The 15,634-nt window shown below is 40.3% G+C and overlaps 1 long non-coding RNA gene across 1 annotated transcript in view; it reads right to left on the reverse strand.

Annotated features, from left to right (window-relative positions):
• Window positions 1-2,098, reverse strand: part of LOC134863868 (uncharacterized) — a 53,865-nt gene extending 51,767 nt beyond the window's left edge. Inside the window, exons 1-2 of the long non-coding RNA XR_010165725.1 lie at window positions 2,036-2,098; window positions 423-522 (exon numbers count right to left, since the gene is read on the reverse strand). This is a non-coding gene — a long non-coding RNA (uncharacterized LOC134863868). The remainder of the gene's footprint in view (window positions 1-422; window positions 523-2,035) is intronic.
• Window positions 2,099-15,634: the final 13,536 nt, after the last annotated feature.

Here is a 15,634-nt window from a genome sequence, read left to right on the forward strand (position 1 = left end):
GTGTTTAACAGTAGTAAACACAGAAACATAAAGCAAGCTCCATATTAAAAGGGGTCAATGAAAGACGATGAGGAAGCTGATAAAACATCTAAATCATAAACTCACAATGTAAATAACTCACACAAAACTTCAAGAAACAAATTAAGAAGGCGTTCTGTTGCAGTGGCAAGGCAAAGACAGGCTCTGTCACCTGTTGCTAGGTAAATTACAAAAAATGTAATACATATATATATATATAATATATATATAACAACTGACAGGTTAAACATCTGTCATGCATCGCTTCCATGTGTCGAGCAGCTATCAAATTACTATACAGTTGTGATGAGCTGGCAGTGCATACCACCAGCAATCATGATAAAAAAATATGATTGAGGCCTAGCATGATTGACAGGAGTGCCACAGTAAAATATGTTGCTTACCTGGATGACATGTTGCAGATTCTAGTTCACCCAAACTGCAATAAGCCCATGTCGCTCTTCAACTGCTCACTGTGGCTCCTTCTTCTACTGCCATTTAATCCTAAACAAGGCAAAACAAACACAAATTTAACTAATTAAATATAATGTATTCACAGGGAAAACATGGTCTACATGTAGGGGTGTTATCTATAAAAAGAAAAACTAAATTGAGAAATAAATATGACTTAATATCATGCTTTCTCATGTTACTCCACATTTCTATACAATGCATGTTTATGTATAACCCTCCATGACCCCAACACCTTCATATGCACTGTGGTTCACCAATTCTCCAAGGGCTACTACTGTACTACTAAACTGCATTCAAATATACTGTACTTCATCAATCCCATCACTTTACAGAAATTGAATAGTGTATAAAAGATATTTACAATACTTAAACAAAATAAAACCATAACAGTTCTATTTGCTAGTCGGAGCAGAAACGGTGCATTGAAACACAACATTGTCTATGGACAACTGAATGGATAAAATGCCTGTGTGTGTGTTCAGAGCGGGTTAGGAGCTTACGATGATAACCCTATTAAGATATCCGGCTTTAATTCAAACAGCTTTCCTGATAAAAAACAATCAATGGCATCTTTTCCTAAATCTTTTCCTCTTGTTTTTCCTTTGTAAGCTCCACACGTTCTAACTCAACATCTGAGATTTCACTCTAAACAACGCCAGGCTCCAGTAAAACCCAGGAGAAAGCAAGCAGACACCATCAGTTGATCTATCGTGCCATCTCCTCACTGAAGAGGGGACAGAAACATCAAATCCCCCTGAAATGACATCTGAACATCAATACATGGTCCCCGCCCCTCCAATGTGACAGTAAAAGCCATATTGATTTCCACCCAGATTGAGGATACCACTGGGAGCAATTTAAACACACAAGCTGAAGTGTCCCGGCCCTATCCTGAGTGATGTCTTCAAACGTGTATAATCACGTGGACACAGTGCATTTTGGAGGAGCAGGAGTGTGGATCAAGGAAATTTAGGGCATTGAAAAGACCTCAGATATACATACAGGGATAGACGGACGGACGGACGGATGGCCAGACAGACAGACAGACAATTTGTTAAGACATACAGATGTATTCAAGTTAAATACGTCGACTTAGATAGTCACATTAATTAAATGTATGATGTTGGTTGTCGACATTCAAAAAAGTTAGCATAGGTGTACTGATGCGCGGGCTAGCTTGCTAAACTAAACCTAGCAAACATGGCTAAAAACAATAGCATTAGTGTACTGAAATGCAGACTAGCTTGCTAAGCTTAACCAAGCAAGTCCGGCTAAAAACAATCATTTTGTACTATTAGTGTGTGGCAATGAGGGTAGTGCAGGCTTGCTTGGTAAATTAAATATATCAAGCAAGGCAAAAAATACCCGTGCACCATTAGTGTATGGAAATGAAGGCTAGCTTGCTAAATTAGACCTAGACCAAGTCATTTCGGAAATTAAATGTAGTTAGCTATGTTTGTGGGGTAGTTAGCTAGCTGAGTTAGTAATGTCACCCCTGAAAATACCCACTCAAAAGTTCATATGGCAAAAAATGACATCTTACTTGTAGTTTGTACACAGAAGTGTCGCGCCGTTTTGCTCTTGCGTTGACATTTTTTAACTTTGCGCATGCGTTCATCAAGATACTGACGTCAGACAATCTCTGTTTTACAGCGCGTGAGATCCGCTCCTCCAATGGCAGGTGGAGCATTAGTCACATGGGCAAAATGCACCAGTCGATAGCGTCTCAAGTATAGATGAAACAATGTTGTGGTAATATTACTTACATTTTCCTTTATATATAAAGGAGTAGAAAACAAAACACTGCTGTTAAAAACAATTTACAAACATTATTACACATACTTATTATGTGTAATAATGTTTGTAAATGATCTGTAATGTTTTGACACTTGTTTGAAAAAAGTGTTGATCATTTATTATACTTCATAATAGTATTTTTCTTATTGCAATATGGTGTATAAATATAATATGTGCATGATAAACTAAAACACTTTTTTAAATGATTCCTAAAAAACATATGTTGCATTATAGCCTGTATCAGCGCAAACTGCTCACATATTCTACTCTACAAGCAAAGCATGTCTCTCCTTCTGCCTTTGAGTTTATTGCTAGCTACATTTGAAACATCATTCATGACCCTAAAATACACACTACCAACACAGATGCACCTAGGAAACTACAGATGTGCAAGCCAACGCATGCACACATACACATCCATTCAGTCCATCCAGACCTTCTTTCCCCCAGCTGTGCTGCAGCGCTGAGGCCATGTATCCTGATGGCACTGATGATGCTTCATGCAGCTCTCTGGCCTCTGAAGGTTAACTCCCTGACCTCTGTGCTCTCCTGGCTGAGAGCTGCACTGATAAATAGGATAGGCCTGCTCACAGAGAGGAGCGTGCTACATGTATGATCCAGCTTCTGTTTTGCATTTCATAATGGATGGGGCTCAAAATGTATGCAATAATACACACAGCACTTCCTTAGCTGTTTTAGCAGCATGCTGGTCATCAATGTTTTAGTGGTCTCTTAAGATGTTTCCGCTTAAAGCTTGTCACACTTGCGCTATAATCCAAAGTCATATGTTCATTAGCTACTTTTATTTTGTATGGCAGACACATTTCTGATTTACTGTACGGCACATTCAATATGTGTCATTTTCTTTACTATATTTACAATAATAAGTAACATAAAATGTGTTTTACTAGCCCCATGATTATACTGCATCTGGATTTTATTACCTAACAGACATTAAAATGTATGAGTTAAATGTAAGTATAACTTGTATCGTGTCCTTTTGTGTTGTGTTTGCATTGCTCTCGATCAAAAGTGTTTCTTTCTGGTGAGGGCTCATTCCCTGTACACACTGCCTGCTAGGCATCTTAACACAACAACCCACCTGGGGAAACCAACTAGGTGAATCCGTAGAACTGGTGGGGAGGGGTGGCAGAGAATAAACAGCAAGCAATAAGAAAGAGGGCACAAAGCTAGAGAGAGAAATCATACATGATGCAGGGTTAAGAGACACATGAAAGACTGTGACAAAAACTTCACAGAACAATCAAAGCCTATAGGTGAGACCTGAACATCTGGCACTTGAACTTGGCTAAATGTTACTTTTGAACATGTGGAATTTGCTGCGAAAAACAAGCCATTAGAGCCGGTTCAGGTAAACAAAATAGGACTCCAGCAAGAAGAAGCAACATTGAAGTGTTGGGGGGGTGGGGGGGGGGTCTTTGATGTGGCTCGGAGTATTCCCCTGGCACCTCTGAGATATTTATTTGAATAATGTGCAGATTCACACCCGAGTGAGCAGAGATCTGTACGGTGGGTGGGAAGATGACAGGGTTTAATTTCCAACTCTACTGAGAGGGGTAGTGAGAGAGGGAGGGAGGGAGAGAGGGGAAAGAGAGAGACAAGGGAATTAAAGAGAGAGAGAGAGCTATGAGATGAGGAAGGACGATAGAGGTATATCGGATTCCCTAAAAACATTTTGACATTTTAAACCTAAGGCAGTTTGTAGGCAGTAAATAAAGGGAAGGGAATCAATAGCAGTCAGTGATAAGGGGATAAAGCAGCTAAATATGAAATACAGCCTAACAAAATGGTATGGATTTCCAATGGGGCCACGTGACACCTGCTTTGAAATGCAAATAGCAACTTATGCACATTGTCCTTCTCGGGCCTTGCCACCTATTGATCGGCTAAAACAAATTATATTGATCATTGAATATTTAATGGGGATAATTAAATCTCTCATGGAGGTACTTACACCCCATTTCCAGTTTTCATCGTCTTTCTCAGGAGACCTGCCTTTGACTCACTGGAGCTGCAGGACTGCTGTGGAAAAAAAGCACACAGCTAATTGCAGTAAGACTAGATATTGAGTTAACTTTGAGAATATTGAGCAGGCTGAACCCGCTTGTTCCTAGAGAAATAGAAATATGAAGTAAAAAGTCAACTTGTATAATTTTAAGTGAGACAGCCAATTATTAGCAAATGTTGTAAAATGTTACTGCCTTACTGTACATGAGATTTCAGAGAATTAATGTACTGGAAATGATGCGATTTGGATCCAAATGATGTGTTGCTGCAGTTCCTTGGAAGATGGGTGAAAAGGGGATAACGCACATGTGAGGAACACATTAAGTGACTAAGGAGGTGGAAAGCAGTGCTTAGACTTACACATAATATAATTCAGTTTCAGAATTAGATCAGAGCTGTTCCTTTTTGAATTTATGTAAAAGCTTTTTTTTTTTGCTGTGTTCATCAACGCTGTTCTGTATTCTACATATTTGTGCTTCCAATTAATGCATTTAAAGTGACCAAAATATAACAGTGCATAATGTCCGTGGCACAATATTGAACTTTAATGTAAAGCAGCGGTGTCCAAACTTTTTTCAGTGAGGGCAACATTCAGAAAAATATACGAAGGGCTCGGCCACTCACTAGATGTGAGGTATGTTCTTTAAGCCAAAACAACATCAGCGACTGGTTTCCTGAAGGCCCATTTCCATGTTACAGCACATCTGAATCACATATCAATGTTCTTTTGTACAAAAATGCTCCAGTATTTTCCAGTCTAAAGGGTAGCAAAATATCTTGATATGAAAGGTTCTTGTCCTGTCTGTGTGAAGGTAATATAAGAAAGCCTGATGATTCAAAATCCACCCTTTAAATAGAGATGTTCAAATTTTGCAATTATAGGATGCAAAGTAATAGGACATGGAAGACCCTGCATCGAGGCAGTGACAGAACATGATAGGGGGAGGTTTGGAAAATATAGTTAACCTGACGTGGAAAAACACTGACCTATCATCAATTTCTAATAAATGTGTTTTTGTTTGATAATGGCCGGGATCAAATGATTACCTCACTGACATTCACTGTTGATCTGCTTCAATTGGACAATACAAATTCAATGGAAGCATCATCACTCTCACATTGATAGTATTTGTGCAAAGTTAAGCACTCATTGAGAAGAAAAAAAAAACAGTCACATTTGTCTGATAAATGTTTGTATTCATTTCACAGAATCTCATACAATACACATCACAAATGTGCAGTATTTAGGGATGAGATGCATTGAGAATTATTGTGCATTGAAATCCTTTACAAGTGAATTGTAATCAAACCAAATTGTGATGAATAATATATGTGTCTACTGGGTACATACAAATAAAGTTCATATCAATCTTTTCATTTGACATTGGGTTTGACAGCAAACAAGCCTAATAATACCCAAGATGCCGAGTTGTTGCTCTCTGCTCTCTCTTCAGTAGCCATGGTCTAAAAATGTCCTTACACTGATGGGGCAAAAAAACGTGAGAGGAGAAATATCTCCTTAATCGACTGACATAATTTATGACATTAAGAGACTGGCAAACAGGAAAAGGTTGCTGTCAGGATAGTATTAGAGGGCAGCTCTCACTGCATGGACCAGTGTTAAACAAAGTGCCAATCAATAGCCCTTTTATTAGTGACCGCAATCAATGTACCGGTGACTGAGTGAGCCAATTAACGCTATCGACCACCTCGGCAGAAGAAAGAGAAGAAGAGAAGGGGACGGGGGCGTAGGAGAGAGAAAGCAAAGTAAAATATGGGAGAGGATGAGCAGCAGTGTCTTACTCAGGTCTTGTTTTCCTTCTCATCTGCAGGGAGGGGGGCACATGTGGAGTGAGAAGACCAGATTCCCACCAAGCGAGAGGCCCCAGGGGTCTGCGTCTGAGGACACCCTGACAGAAAGCAGAGGCTGCATATCTCCCAGGAGGAAGTGAGTTTGTGTGTGTGTGTGTGTGTGTGTGTGTGTGTGTGTGTGTGTGTGTGTGTGTGTGTGTGTGTGTGTGTGTGTGTGTGTGTGTGTGTGTGTGTGTGTGTGTGTGTGTGTGTGTGTGTACATGTGTAGAGATGGTGGAGGTGGTGGTGGCGGGGGTGGGAGTTCAGGGGAAGCTGCTGCCCACCCCACAACACCCCCAGTCATGCATATCATCCACAAGTGCAGGGGCTGAGCTGTACTGGGAACGCAGAAACACCCGTCTTCTCACCGCTGCTTCTGAATAATAATGAGGTCACACGGCTGTAAAGTCTCTGTGCACGCTCAACCCAACCTTTTTTCCACAAGAGGCTGACCAGGGTGTGTGTGTGTGTGTGGGGGGGGTGTGTGTGTGTGTGTGTGTGTGTGTGTGTGTGTGTGAGAGAGAGAGAGAGAATGAGATTACCTAGACTTAGGGACATTACATAACTTCCTAGTCTGTGAAAAATACTCAAACTGACATTAAACATCATGGCTGCTTGGTTTTGTAAGAGTTTTCTCCACACATTCTTTTCAGGAGCTAAAATAAACTGTTCTTTTATAAGTTTTGGAACAATTCTGTCCATTGGGGTTTAAAAAAAAATGTTTTAGCTTATGGGAAGTGAGACAACTTTCTCAAGAAAAAACTTATATTTATGCAGAAAGTTTGGGTACAGATGGAATTCAGTGTCTACATGTATATACTTTGAAGTAATGTTTTTCCGTTATATTCCCCGATAGAAAGTCTTAATTTTATTTGTATTTGTCCTTCTATTTTTTATTTTAATATATTATTTATGTTGTCAAAATTGCGTATTTGTCGATAAAAAATCATACATTTGAAACAAAAGCTGGAAAAGAGTCAGAATTAGTATTACATCATTTGGTGTACCTTGCTGGATTCTAAAATTGTATCCTGAAATAAAACAGAATGTCAACTTTTAGTTAGTTAACATAAATAATGTATAAAATAGTGTACAAAGAAAAAGAGATAAAGCAAAGGCAATAGAGTACACACTCGGCAGTAAATATTCTCACATGCTAATTTATTGCAATCCACTTTTTTACATTGCTGACATCTCCTTAACATTTTCTTTAAAATAAAAAACGTTAACATGTATTTCTCTTTGACTTGAGGTCTCCAATAGGTTGAATAATATCTATAAAATGATTGCAGAACCACACAAAGTCAAAATGTTATTATAACAGTTTCTGCATCTCGTAAAGTCTGGAGCATCCCGCCACACCTTCAGTAACGAAGGGGCTATGCTGAAATTCAAGTCCCCAGTATTTGTGTTTGGGTGTCCTGTTCCCAAAGAAAGGGTTCAGGAGGAGCTCTGCTTCATGTCAGCTGGCAGTGTAGCACTTGGCTCGGGGTTATCAGGCTCTCTGTATCAGCCTGTGGTCAGAACATGGACCTCTCCTTCCTTGAGGAAACCCTAGGAACCAGTGTGCCGACAGCTGGAGGAGTTGCTGCTGCGGAGAGAGAGGAAAGGAAGGAAGAGGACGGAGAGAGGGAAGAGACTTTAGGAAATGACAATGTGTGTGAAGCGATAAGCCTCCTGGCGAAGCCCCTCACACCCTGGGGGAGGACTGGGGGCTACAAGACTTCAGGCTTAGTGCTCAGTCCGAACACTGTCCCCCATGACCCTGCCCAGCCAGGTCTTTGCCAAGAGAGAAAAACAACACTTACAGTATCTGACCAATTTATACTGTATAAAGATTATATTATCTTAGATTAGATATACTTTATTGATCACACATTGGGATTAAGGCCTTTTCCGCTGACATTTTACATACAACTTGACAAGAAGAAGTGCAATCCCTGATCTGAAATCACACTGTTAAAGGAAAGAAATGACACCATAAATATATATCTGGTACAATACTAAAGAGAATTCAAGGCACTGCCAATAAACAGAATTAGACATTTCATATTTTTTTGGACTGTATTATTTGTTTGAATACAGTATTTGCACAGTGTGTAATTTAATATGACAATGTATAAAGTGTTCACAGGTGCATGTATTATTGATTTTGTATTTACAGGATGTGGGTTATTGGAGGAACATCTCTTGCAAATTGTTAAAAACAGATATATAATTCAGTCTAATCAAATCTAATTAAATGAGCAATGGAATGACTTTCTTAAAAAAACAAAATGTATACATATTCTTTATTGTGTTATAAAATGAGTGATTATTACCTCTGATATGTAATAATGTAGTTGGCTGGGAGGAGATTTTCACAAAGGAATGTAATGCTGCTGTTATGAGAAGGAAATGTTAGGATGAAATGTGTCCCCTTCTTCACCTCTACACTTCTGAAAACCATCATACCCCAGCAAATCAGTATCCGACTTTTATGTAAGATTGTCCCTTTACCTTTTCTTTTATTATCCTATGATCAATTTATGTAATAATGAAATGTACACATCCTGTGTATATATTGATATCATCAAATACTAATAAATAATATCATTCAATCTTGATTTAATGAAAAATGATCAACTTAGTAAAAAAAATTACAAAGTTATGATCAGAATAATTACAGGTATATCAAGTTGCGGTCAACGAAAAATACAGCAAACCTCTCTTCCACACACACACACACACACACACACACACACACACACACACACACACACACACACACACACACACACACACACACACACACACACACACACACACACACACACACACACACACACACACACACACACACACACACACACCCACAACCAACCCACCCTTTGATTGTCCAGAGATCTACTCCATCTGAATTATAAAAGTGCTGAAGAGGCAAATATAGAAGGCATGGCGAACACGTACAGAGAAAGACAATAAAGTTAAAGTCTCCTGTATAGGAGTCTGTAAAGGTGCCCATCTCAGGATATCCACTTCACCTGCACAGCTGTAATGCTTCTACAGATTGTAAGTACACAAAGGTCAAGCACAGAGAGCTGAGGGAGAGAGGAAACGAGAGAGGGGGATGTAAACCGAGTCAGGCTATCACACATATGCACTTCATATAGTGTACAATAGAGGGATACTGCAGGTCTAACCTAATCAAACTAACACAACATAGGTCAAGTGAAGCTGAGGGACAAAAGAGCACGATACGAAGGGTGAAAGAAAGTAGGAATCTGAAATGGAGGCACAGATGCAGAGACAGAGTGTGTGTGAACACAGATCCATTCTGCAAGAATACTGCCAGCAGTTTTTGATGAGGGAGCTTCAGATGAAGCGGAGCGAAGTGAGCCCCAAAGCCGAGGCTAAGTGAGCAGATTAGAGGACCGCACAATGGTATCACTCTCCTGCTGCATTTGCTCTCACACTGACAAAGGTCAAGCCCGTACTACATCCACACAGACTGCAGTTTGTACACACATATATACAGTCTTATAAAACATAGACACAGATAATGAAGGTAACAGCAGCATCAATTTGAGCCTGATGAAAAAGCTCAGGGTTTGATCTGATGGAACATGAGGTGACATGTAGACACCTTTCCTGCTCTCTGCCATTGCAGGTACAGCTTATATATAAGGAGTGCAATTCCTTTGTGTGTGTGCTCATCGTTTTCTTATTTTTTGCAGGAATCTTGCCGGGTACTATAATTCAACCTGGTTCAGGGACGGAGAGGGCTTCTGATCCCTTCACTACCATATTCCCAAGTCCTATAATGTATCAGTGCTATTAGCAGGTTTCTCTCTCTTTTTTTTAAGTTAACAAGAAGTCGAAGCATGTATTTGTTGTATTAGCCAAACTACGGAATAAAACTGTTGGCTGCTTTCAGGTAATGAATCCCAAGACATAGAGGGAGTGAAATGCCACTATGTATGACCAATATCTAGAGTAAACATTTTGTGTTTTTGTTGTTCACAAACAACAAGGTAGTGACAAATCTATCGGTCAATAAAGTAACTTCCATTATCTGTCTGTGCATATCATTTTTCAGCCCCGTAAATTAGCAGGATAACAGCCAAATACTGACCGGCCGCTACAAAGCAGACAGCAAACCTCACTCAAAACACTTTAGATCATGTTATATTTTAATCATCTTAATCGTGAGAATCTTCAATCTGTGAAATACTGAAAGCCCAAGGTGGAGAGAATACATTTCAAGAATATCTGATAACTTCTGCCATGACATTACTGATTATTGTTACCCTAAAATGGAGCAGTTATCCCCCAGAAAAGTACTAATTGGCCTATTTGATTGCCCTCTTAGACGTTAAAACCTTGTTTTAGTGTTGTTTATAAAAGATACCTGAGAGGAAGAACAATTGACAACATTGAACATTGAAATAAATATGCAAATGGTACATCATTCCAATATCAAATCTATACTACAAACGTTTACGCATGCATTAATACATATGTACAGTATGGCATAACATATTATGAAAGTTGGACCTTTTAGGATATTTATTACTCTCTGCTGAGGTGCAGTTACACTGAAGTGCAACGGTTTTCTTTCGTTACGTATGCAATGTGCATTTATATTTCATTAAAAGCAATAAAACAGATTGAAAATAAGTGTTTGTATTTGTTCTCACTTTTTCTGCTCCTAGGCAAAACACTCACTCACACTTTGTCACTGACGCGCACTTCAGTCTCTGTGTTTTTTTCCCCTATTTAGCCTAAAGGTAACACCATATATTTACTCTCAACACCTTGGGGTGACACCGCTGTGTTTGCAGCTTGGAATTTAAGCCGTGCTAAAGAGCTGTTTTACAGCCCCCTCAGACGTCGCCTGTGTCAATTTGTTTTTCCAAATGCAATGTAAACACAACACTTGTTGAAGGGCCCTCATTCACCATATATTTAAAGGAATGCTGTCACCCCTCCTCACTCCACCCATGCCCCACTTCTCTGTCCACATTTTACCCCTTATCCTTCTCAGAATAAATATCCTTGAGATAAATGGAAAACATCTTGTACTGAGCAGGGAAAGATGATCCTGAAAGGAGCCAAGTTACATTTCAAGGATGCTGCCCCCTTATTTAGAGGCATCCATGTTTCAGCGGAGCATGGGGCCGGGTGGAGATTTGATCCAGTCCTCTTGCTTTCTCCAAAGTAAGCTTGACAATCTGCAAATCAGAAATTAGCCCTAACAAGGCATAGTTGAAACAAAAGTGTGTGTTATTTTCTGTAATCTGATGATGTATTGGCCATGGGGCCGAGGTCAGGGATCACTCAGCAACCATGTTCTAAGCTCGTTTACAATAGCCAGTGAAAAGGCTAATCAAAGGTATATGATTTCACCCTCTGTACAGTTAACAGGACCTTTTGATGTTGGCAACCATGGAACATCTGCTTTTAAGTTGGATGGATTGAGGGAGCCCCATTTTTTCTTTTTCTTTTTTTCCTTAAGGTTAAAAAAAATCTGAAAAAAAGTTTCTCAGGCCTGCTCAAAGAGCTGGAAACGCTGGGAAAAGGAAAATCAAAGGGAAATAAAATAACCGAGTCCAAGTGGAAATCAAATTGATGAAGCATTATAGGGAGCAAAAAGTATAATATTATATTGATTGACAATGGTTTTTATAAGTGCTTTCTGCTCAGAATAAACAGAGCTTTCTTTTCTTTTTTACTCCTTAAGAATTAAACATGCAGGTAAGGTTTTTTTCAGATGCAATAAAAGTCAAATGAAAGAATATTACTGGAAAAACATGATCAGTGACTGTGTTTCCTAGCCACTGTTTAGATAACAGTCTTGGGATAAGGGAAGTAGGTCGAGTCATATCGTATCACTTAAGTTGCTGAGCTTGTCAAACTTCTGTGTGTGTAGAGACTGAACCCATCAATGGTTCAGGATGGAGCAGAAGTGTCAGGATTCTTTCCGTGGACAAGGAAATATACCATCATTAGCTCTGCAGCCTGACACAATCTGGCTGCAGAGGATCTGAAGACAAAGACAAATGTTGCAGCAGAAATATTTTTAGCTGCATCTGGATCGAGTTGGGTCGACCATGGAGGGACCTCCACTGGCTGAGCAGCAAATGAGGAACAGAGGGGCCGAACGATTGAACTGTCATTGGTAGAATTGCGATTTCCATCCTATCGGGGGCTCTGGTTGAGACTCGGGGGGCCTGGGTATCCATAAAGCTTACAAAAAAAATCTGTCTTGTGCTGAGCTGGCACACTAACCTGGACATGAAATCCATCAGGTCAATTTTCTTGTACCCGCCGCAAACCCAGAGCTAAGTGATGATGACGACCAATTGGTTCCTTTTTACCAGGATGTACAATCAAAACAAAAGAATGTGCCTGCTTTAATAGAAGATAGACTTTCATTTTAAGTGTAATACAAGCCTAATTCACTTCACTACATAACTTTCTTTCTCCCTCCAGCCTTGACCTATGGGAGAAAAATCAAAGTGGATACGCGAGGGCTTTAGGAAGAGAATGTTTCTCTACATCGCATCGGGCCTCCGAACTTTCAACTGAACTTTAAGCATGTGTTAACGCCACATTGATGTGATCGAAATTGACACTGCTATGTTACGAGAGAAAAGTGAGCTGCTCAGCATTCTCTATACACCCACGCTCAATGCACACACATGCACAACCCACTGAAAAGGTTCACAGTCCAAGCTCACTGCCAGGAAACCATGAAGAAAAAAATCCAAAACAATCTTTCTCTTAAGGAAGAGCAAATCTAACTGTCAGCTCAGCGAGGATTATTCCTCCACGGTTGGCTCCCCAACTTCCCCATCGTAATCCACCCAAAAAAACTCTTGGTGAACCCTTTCAAAACAATTTATGCAAACAAACATCAAGCACAGCTATTTGTATTGGCTTCGCTTTCGCAGTAAACCAGACTGAACCAGGACCAGATGGGGCCGGGCCTTTTCTGTCGCCGCGTGGTGCAACACTCCAGGCAGCTCAACAGACACGCTTAACGCAGAGCACCGTCTTCTGTAATGGAGAGTGTTTCAATATTTAGACCACTTCTCATCACATTCCCCACAGCCGGGTGTATGTGTGTATCTGTGTGGTGACTGGCACACACAACCACAAAACCGTATTACAACAATTTCTGTATAGTGTTGTCATTTTATTCACAAATCTGTATTAGTTTCCAGTGTATATTCTTGTGACATGTATCAGAATACATTGTTAGTTTGTACATCTGTTTATCGTCCTCATATCCACATACTTATATAGAATATTACACGGAGCTCTGGGAAAAATTAAGAGACAACTCCAAATTTTTCCTTAATCTTATCTCTAAATGTGTGGCAGCCATTCCAGTGTCTGTTGCATTTCAACATGGAGAACGTGTGTCAGTAGTTCATAGAATACAATAAAAACAGCTAAAAAAAACATTAGACATATAAATATAAATAATAAAACAAGAGAAAATGATAATGCTGAAGTGGTCTCTTCATTTTTTCCACGGTTGTACATACAGTACACAGTGCAGTTTATCCTCTAAAGTATTTCATTTTATATTTTGTTTCATCTTAGTTTATTTTATATGTACATATTTATCCTTATTCCTGGAACAGATGAACTGTTTTATTGCACTGTTTTATGTCTTTTACTTTTGTGTTAAATATGACGCATTGTTGGATGAGCCTTAGACTGAAGATTTCATTGCCAAAACGACGCTGTAGCTATGAACTCTTTTGGAAAAGCAGACTATTATCCATCCACACTCTGTTGCTGGTGTCCCTAACATCTCATAGTTGGGGATCACTTCCTACTCCACTCAACTCTTGACCTCGCATAATGGCTGAATTACAAGACTAGATATTGAATGTTGATAACCAGCTGCTTATAGCTCAAAGCTGCCCTGCATAAAATACAAGTTCCCCTGCCCAGAAAATATGGCTAAAGATGAGAGAAAAGATGCCGATACATACCATGACCCGCGTGGTGTTGACAGCGGTGGCTGTGCTGCGGCCGGTAATTGGGATGACAGTAATAGGAACTGTCTTTCTGCCTCGGCGGGCCCTAGAGATGGGCCACAATGCTGCCGTGGATTTAGCAGCTGCAGTCAGATGGAAACCATGAAACTGCAATTTTCCTCGTCTTTTCTTTTTTCTTCCTGCTTTTGAACGCTGACATGATCATTTATGAGTTGAGTGAATTTCATGACCCTAGGGCCCTTGAAACCTGGTCAACCGCCAACATGCGATTTCAGAAATACATGGTTGTCAATGAGAAAATGAGCCCTCCATTCGTCATTCCAGAGGAACTTGTTTTTTTGCAGATGCATGTATTTACCCGACAGCGGCGTTTTGCTGCTCCTGGCCCTCCGCCTTGAGGAAAAGTTTGGTTTAAAGTCAGCATCCATCTTGGCGAAGACCACACATACACAAACATAGTAGCAATGAAGTAGCCTACACAGACTTCCTTATTGCCGGCTCACTGAAAATACACTTTCTTTTATCATATTCGGATCCAAATTCGGACGTTAATTCACAAGCAGATCAACGCAACGTCACCGCAGGAGCTTTGACACACCCAGGAAAGACATGTACACATACCACTTGCCAACAAGAACACACATAGACACAAGAGCCTAAGGCCCCCGGGATGAAAGACGTCGCATGGATCCCCACATCTTATGATCGACCCACAACCCACCTGTCCACGCACACACATCTCCAGACACCCCGGGGAAAAAACAGACACACACATTCATCGCACTCGTTCACTGTCTCTCTATCTGTCTTACACACACCTACAGTGAGCCAGGCTCTCGCTCCATAAGCAGTTATTTCCCAGAGTCACTGCCAGCACTCTCTCCCTCGCTCAGTGACAAGCTACAAATCCCTGACACCACCACTGATGATAGCTTTACAGTAGAGCCTCAAGGGGACTGCCAGCCAGCACACACAAACAACACACACTTGCCTATTTCTCCGTCTGTCTGTCTGTCTCTCTCTCTTTCCCAGGAGCCCCAGGGGCCTCTGGGATACACGGCTCCCAACACAAAATGCCTAGGGTTTGTTTGAGTTAAACATCTAACGATCAAAGGGTGCAGAGGAAACACCGACGATGCACGTCCGTTACTGTGCAGATCGTGGATTTAATTGTGGGAAACAGAACCAGACAAATGTAAGTGTAAGTATGACCTGTCATGATACACAATGTTTTAAAGAAAAGCGAGATACCAATCAAAACCCAGTGACTACTTAAACAGCAGTCAAATTTGTTCTGCCATCAGTTATTGTAATGTTTTTCTCCACATGAGATTGATTTATTAAGACAAGTCAGGATGTCATACCCTCCCCATCCCTTATTTCTCTGTTAGATGAAGATTTAATTTGTCCCTCTGTGTGCTGTAATTATTCGGCAGCCCTGTGGATGTTTGCTCTGGTGTCAACCGGCC

Source organism: Eleginops maclovinus, chromosome 4 (assembly GCF_036324505.1).
Source record: "Eleginops maclovinus isolate JMC-PN-2008 ecotype Puerto Natales chromosome 4, JC_Emac_rtc_rv5, whole genome shotgun sequence".
In the NCBI taxonomy this organism is placed as follows: Eukaryota; Metazoa; Chordata; class Actinopteri; order Perciformes; family Eleginopidae; genus Eleginops; species Eleginops maclovinus.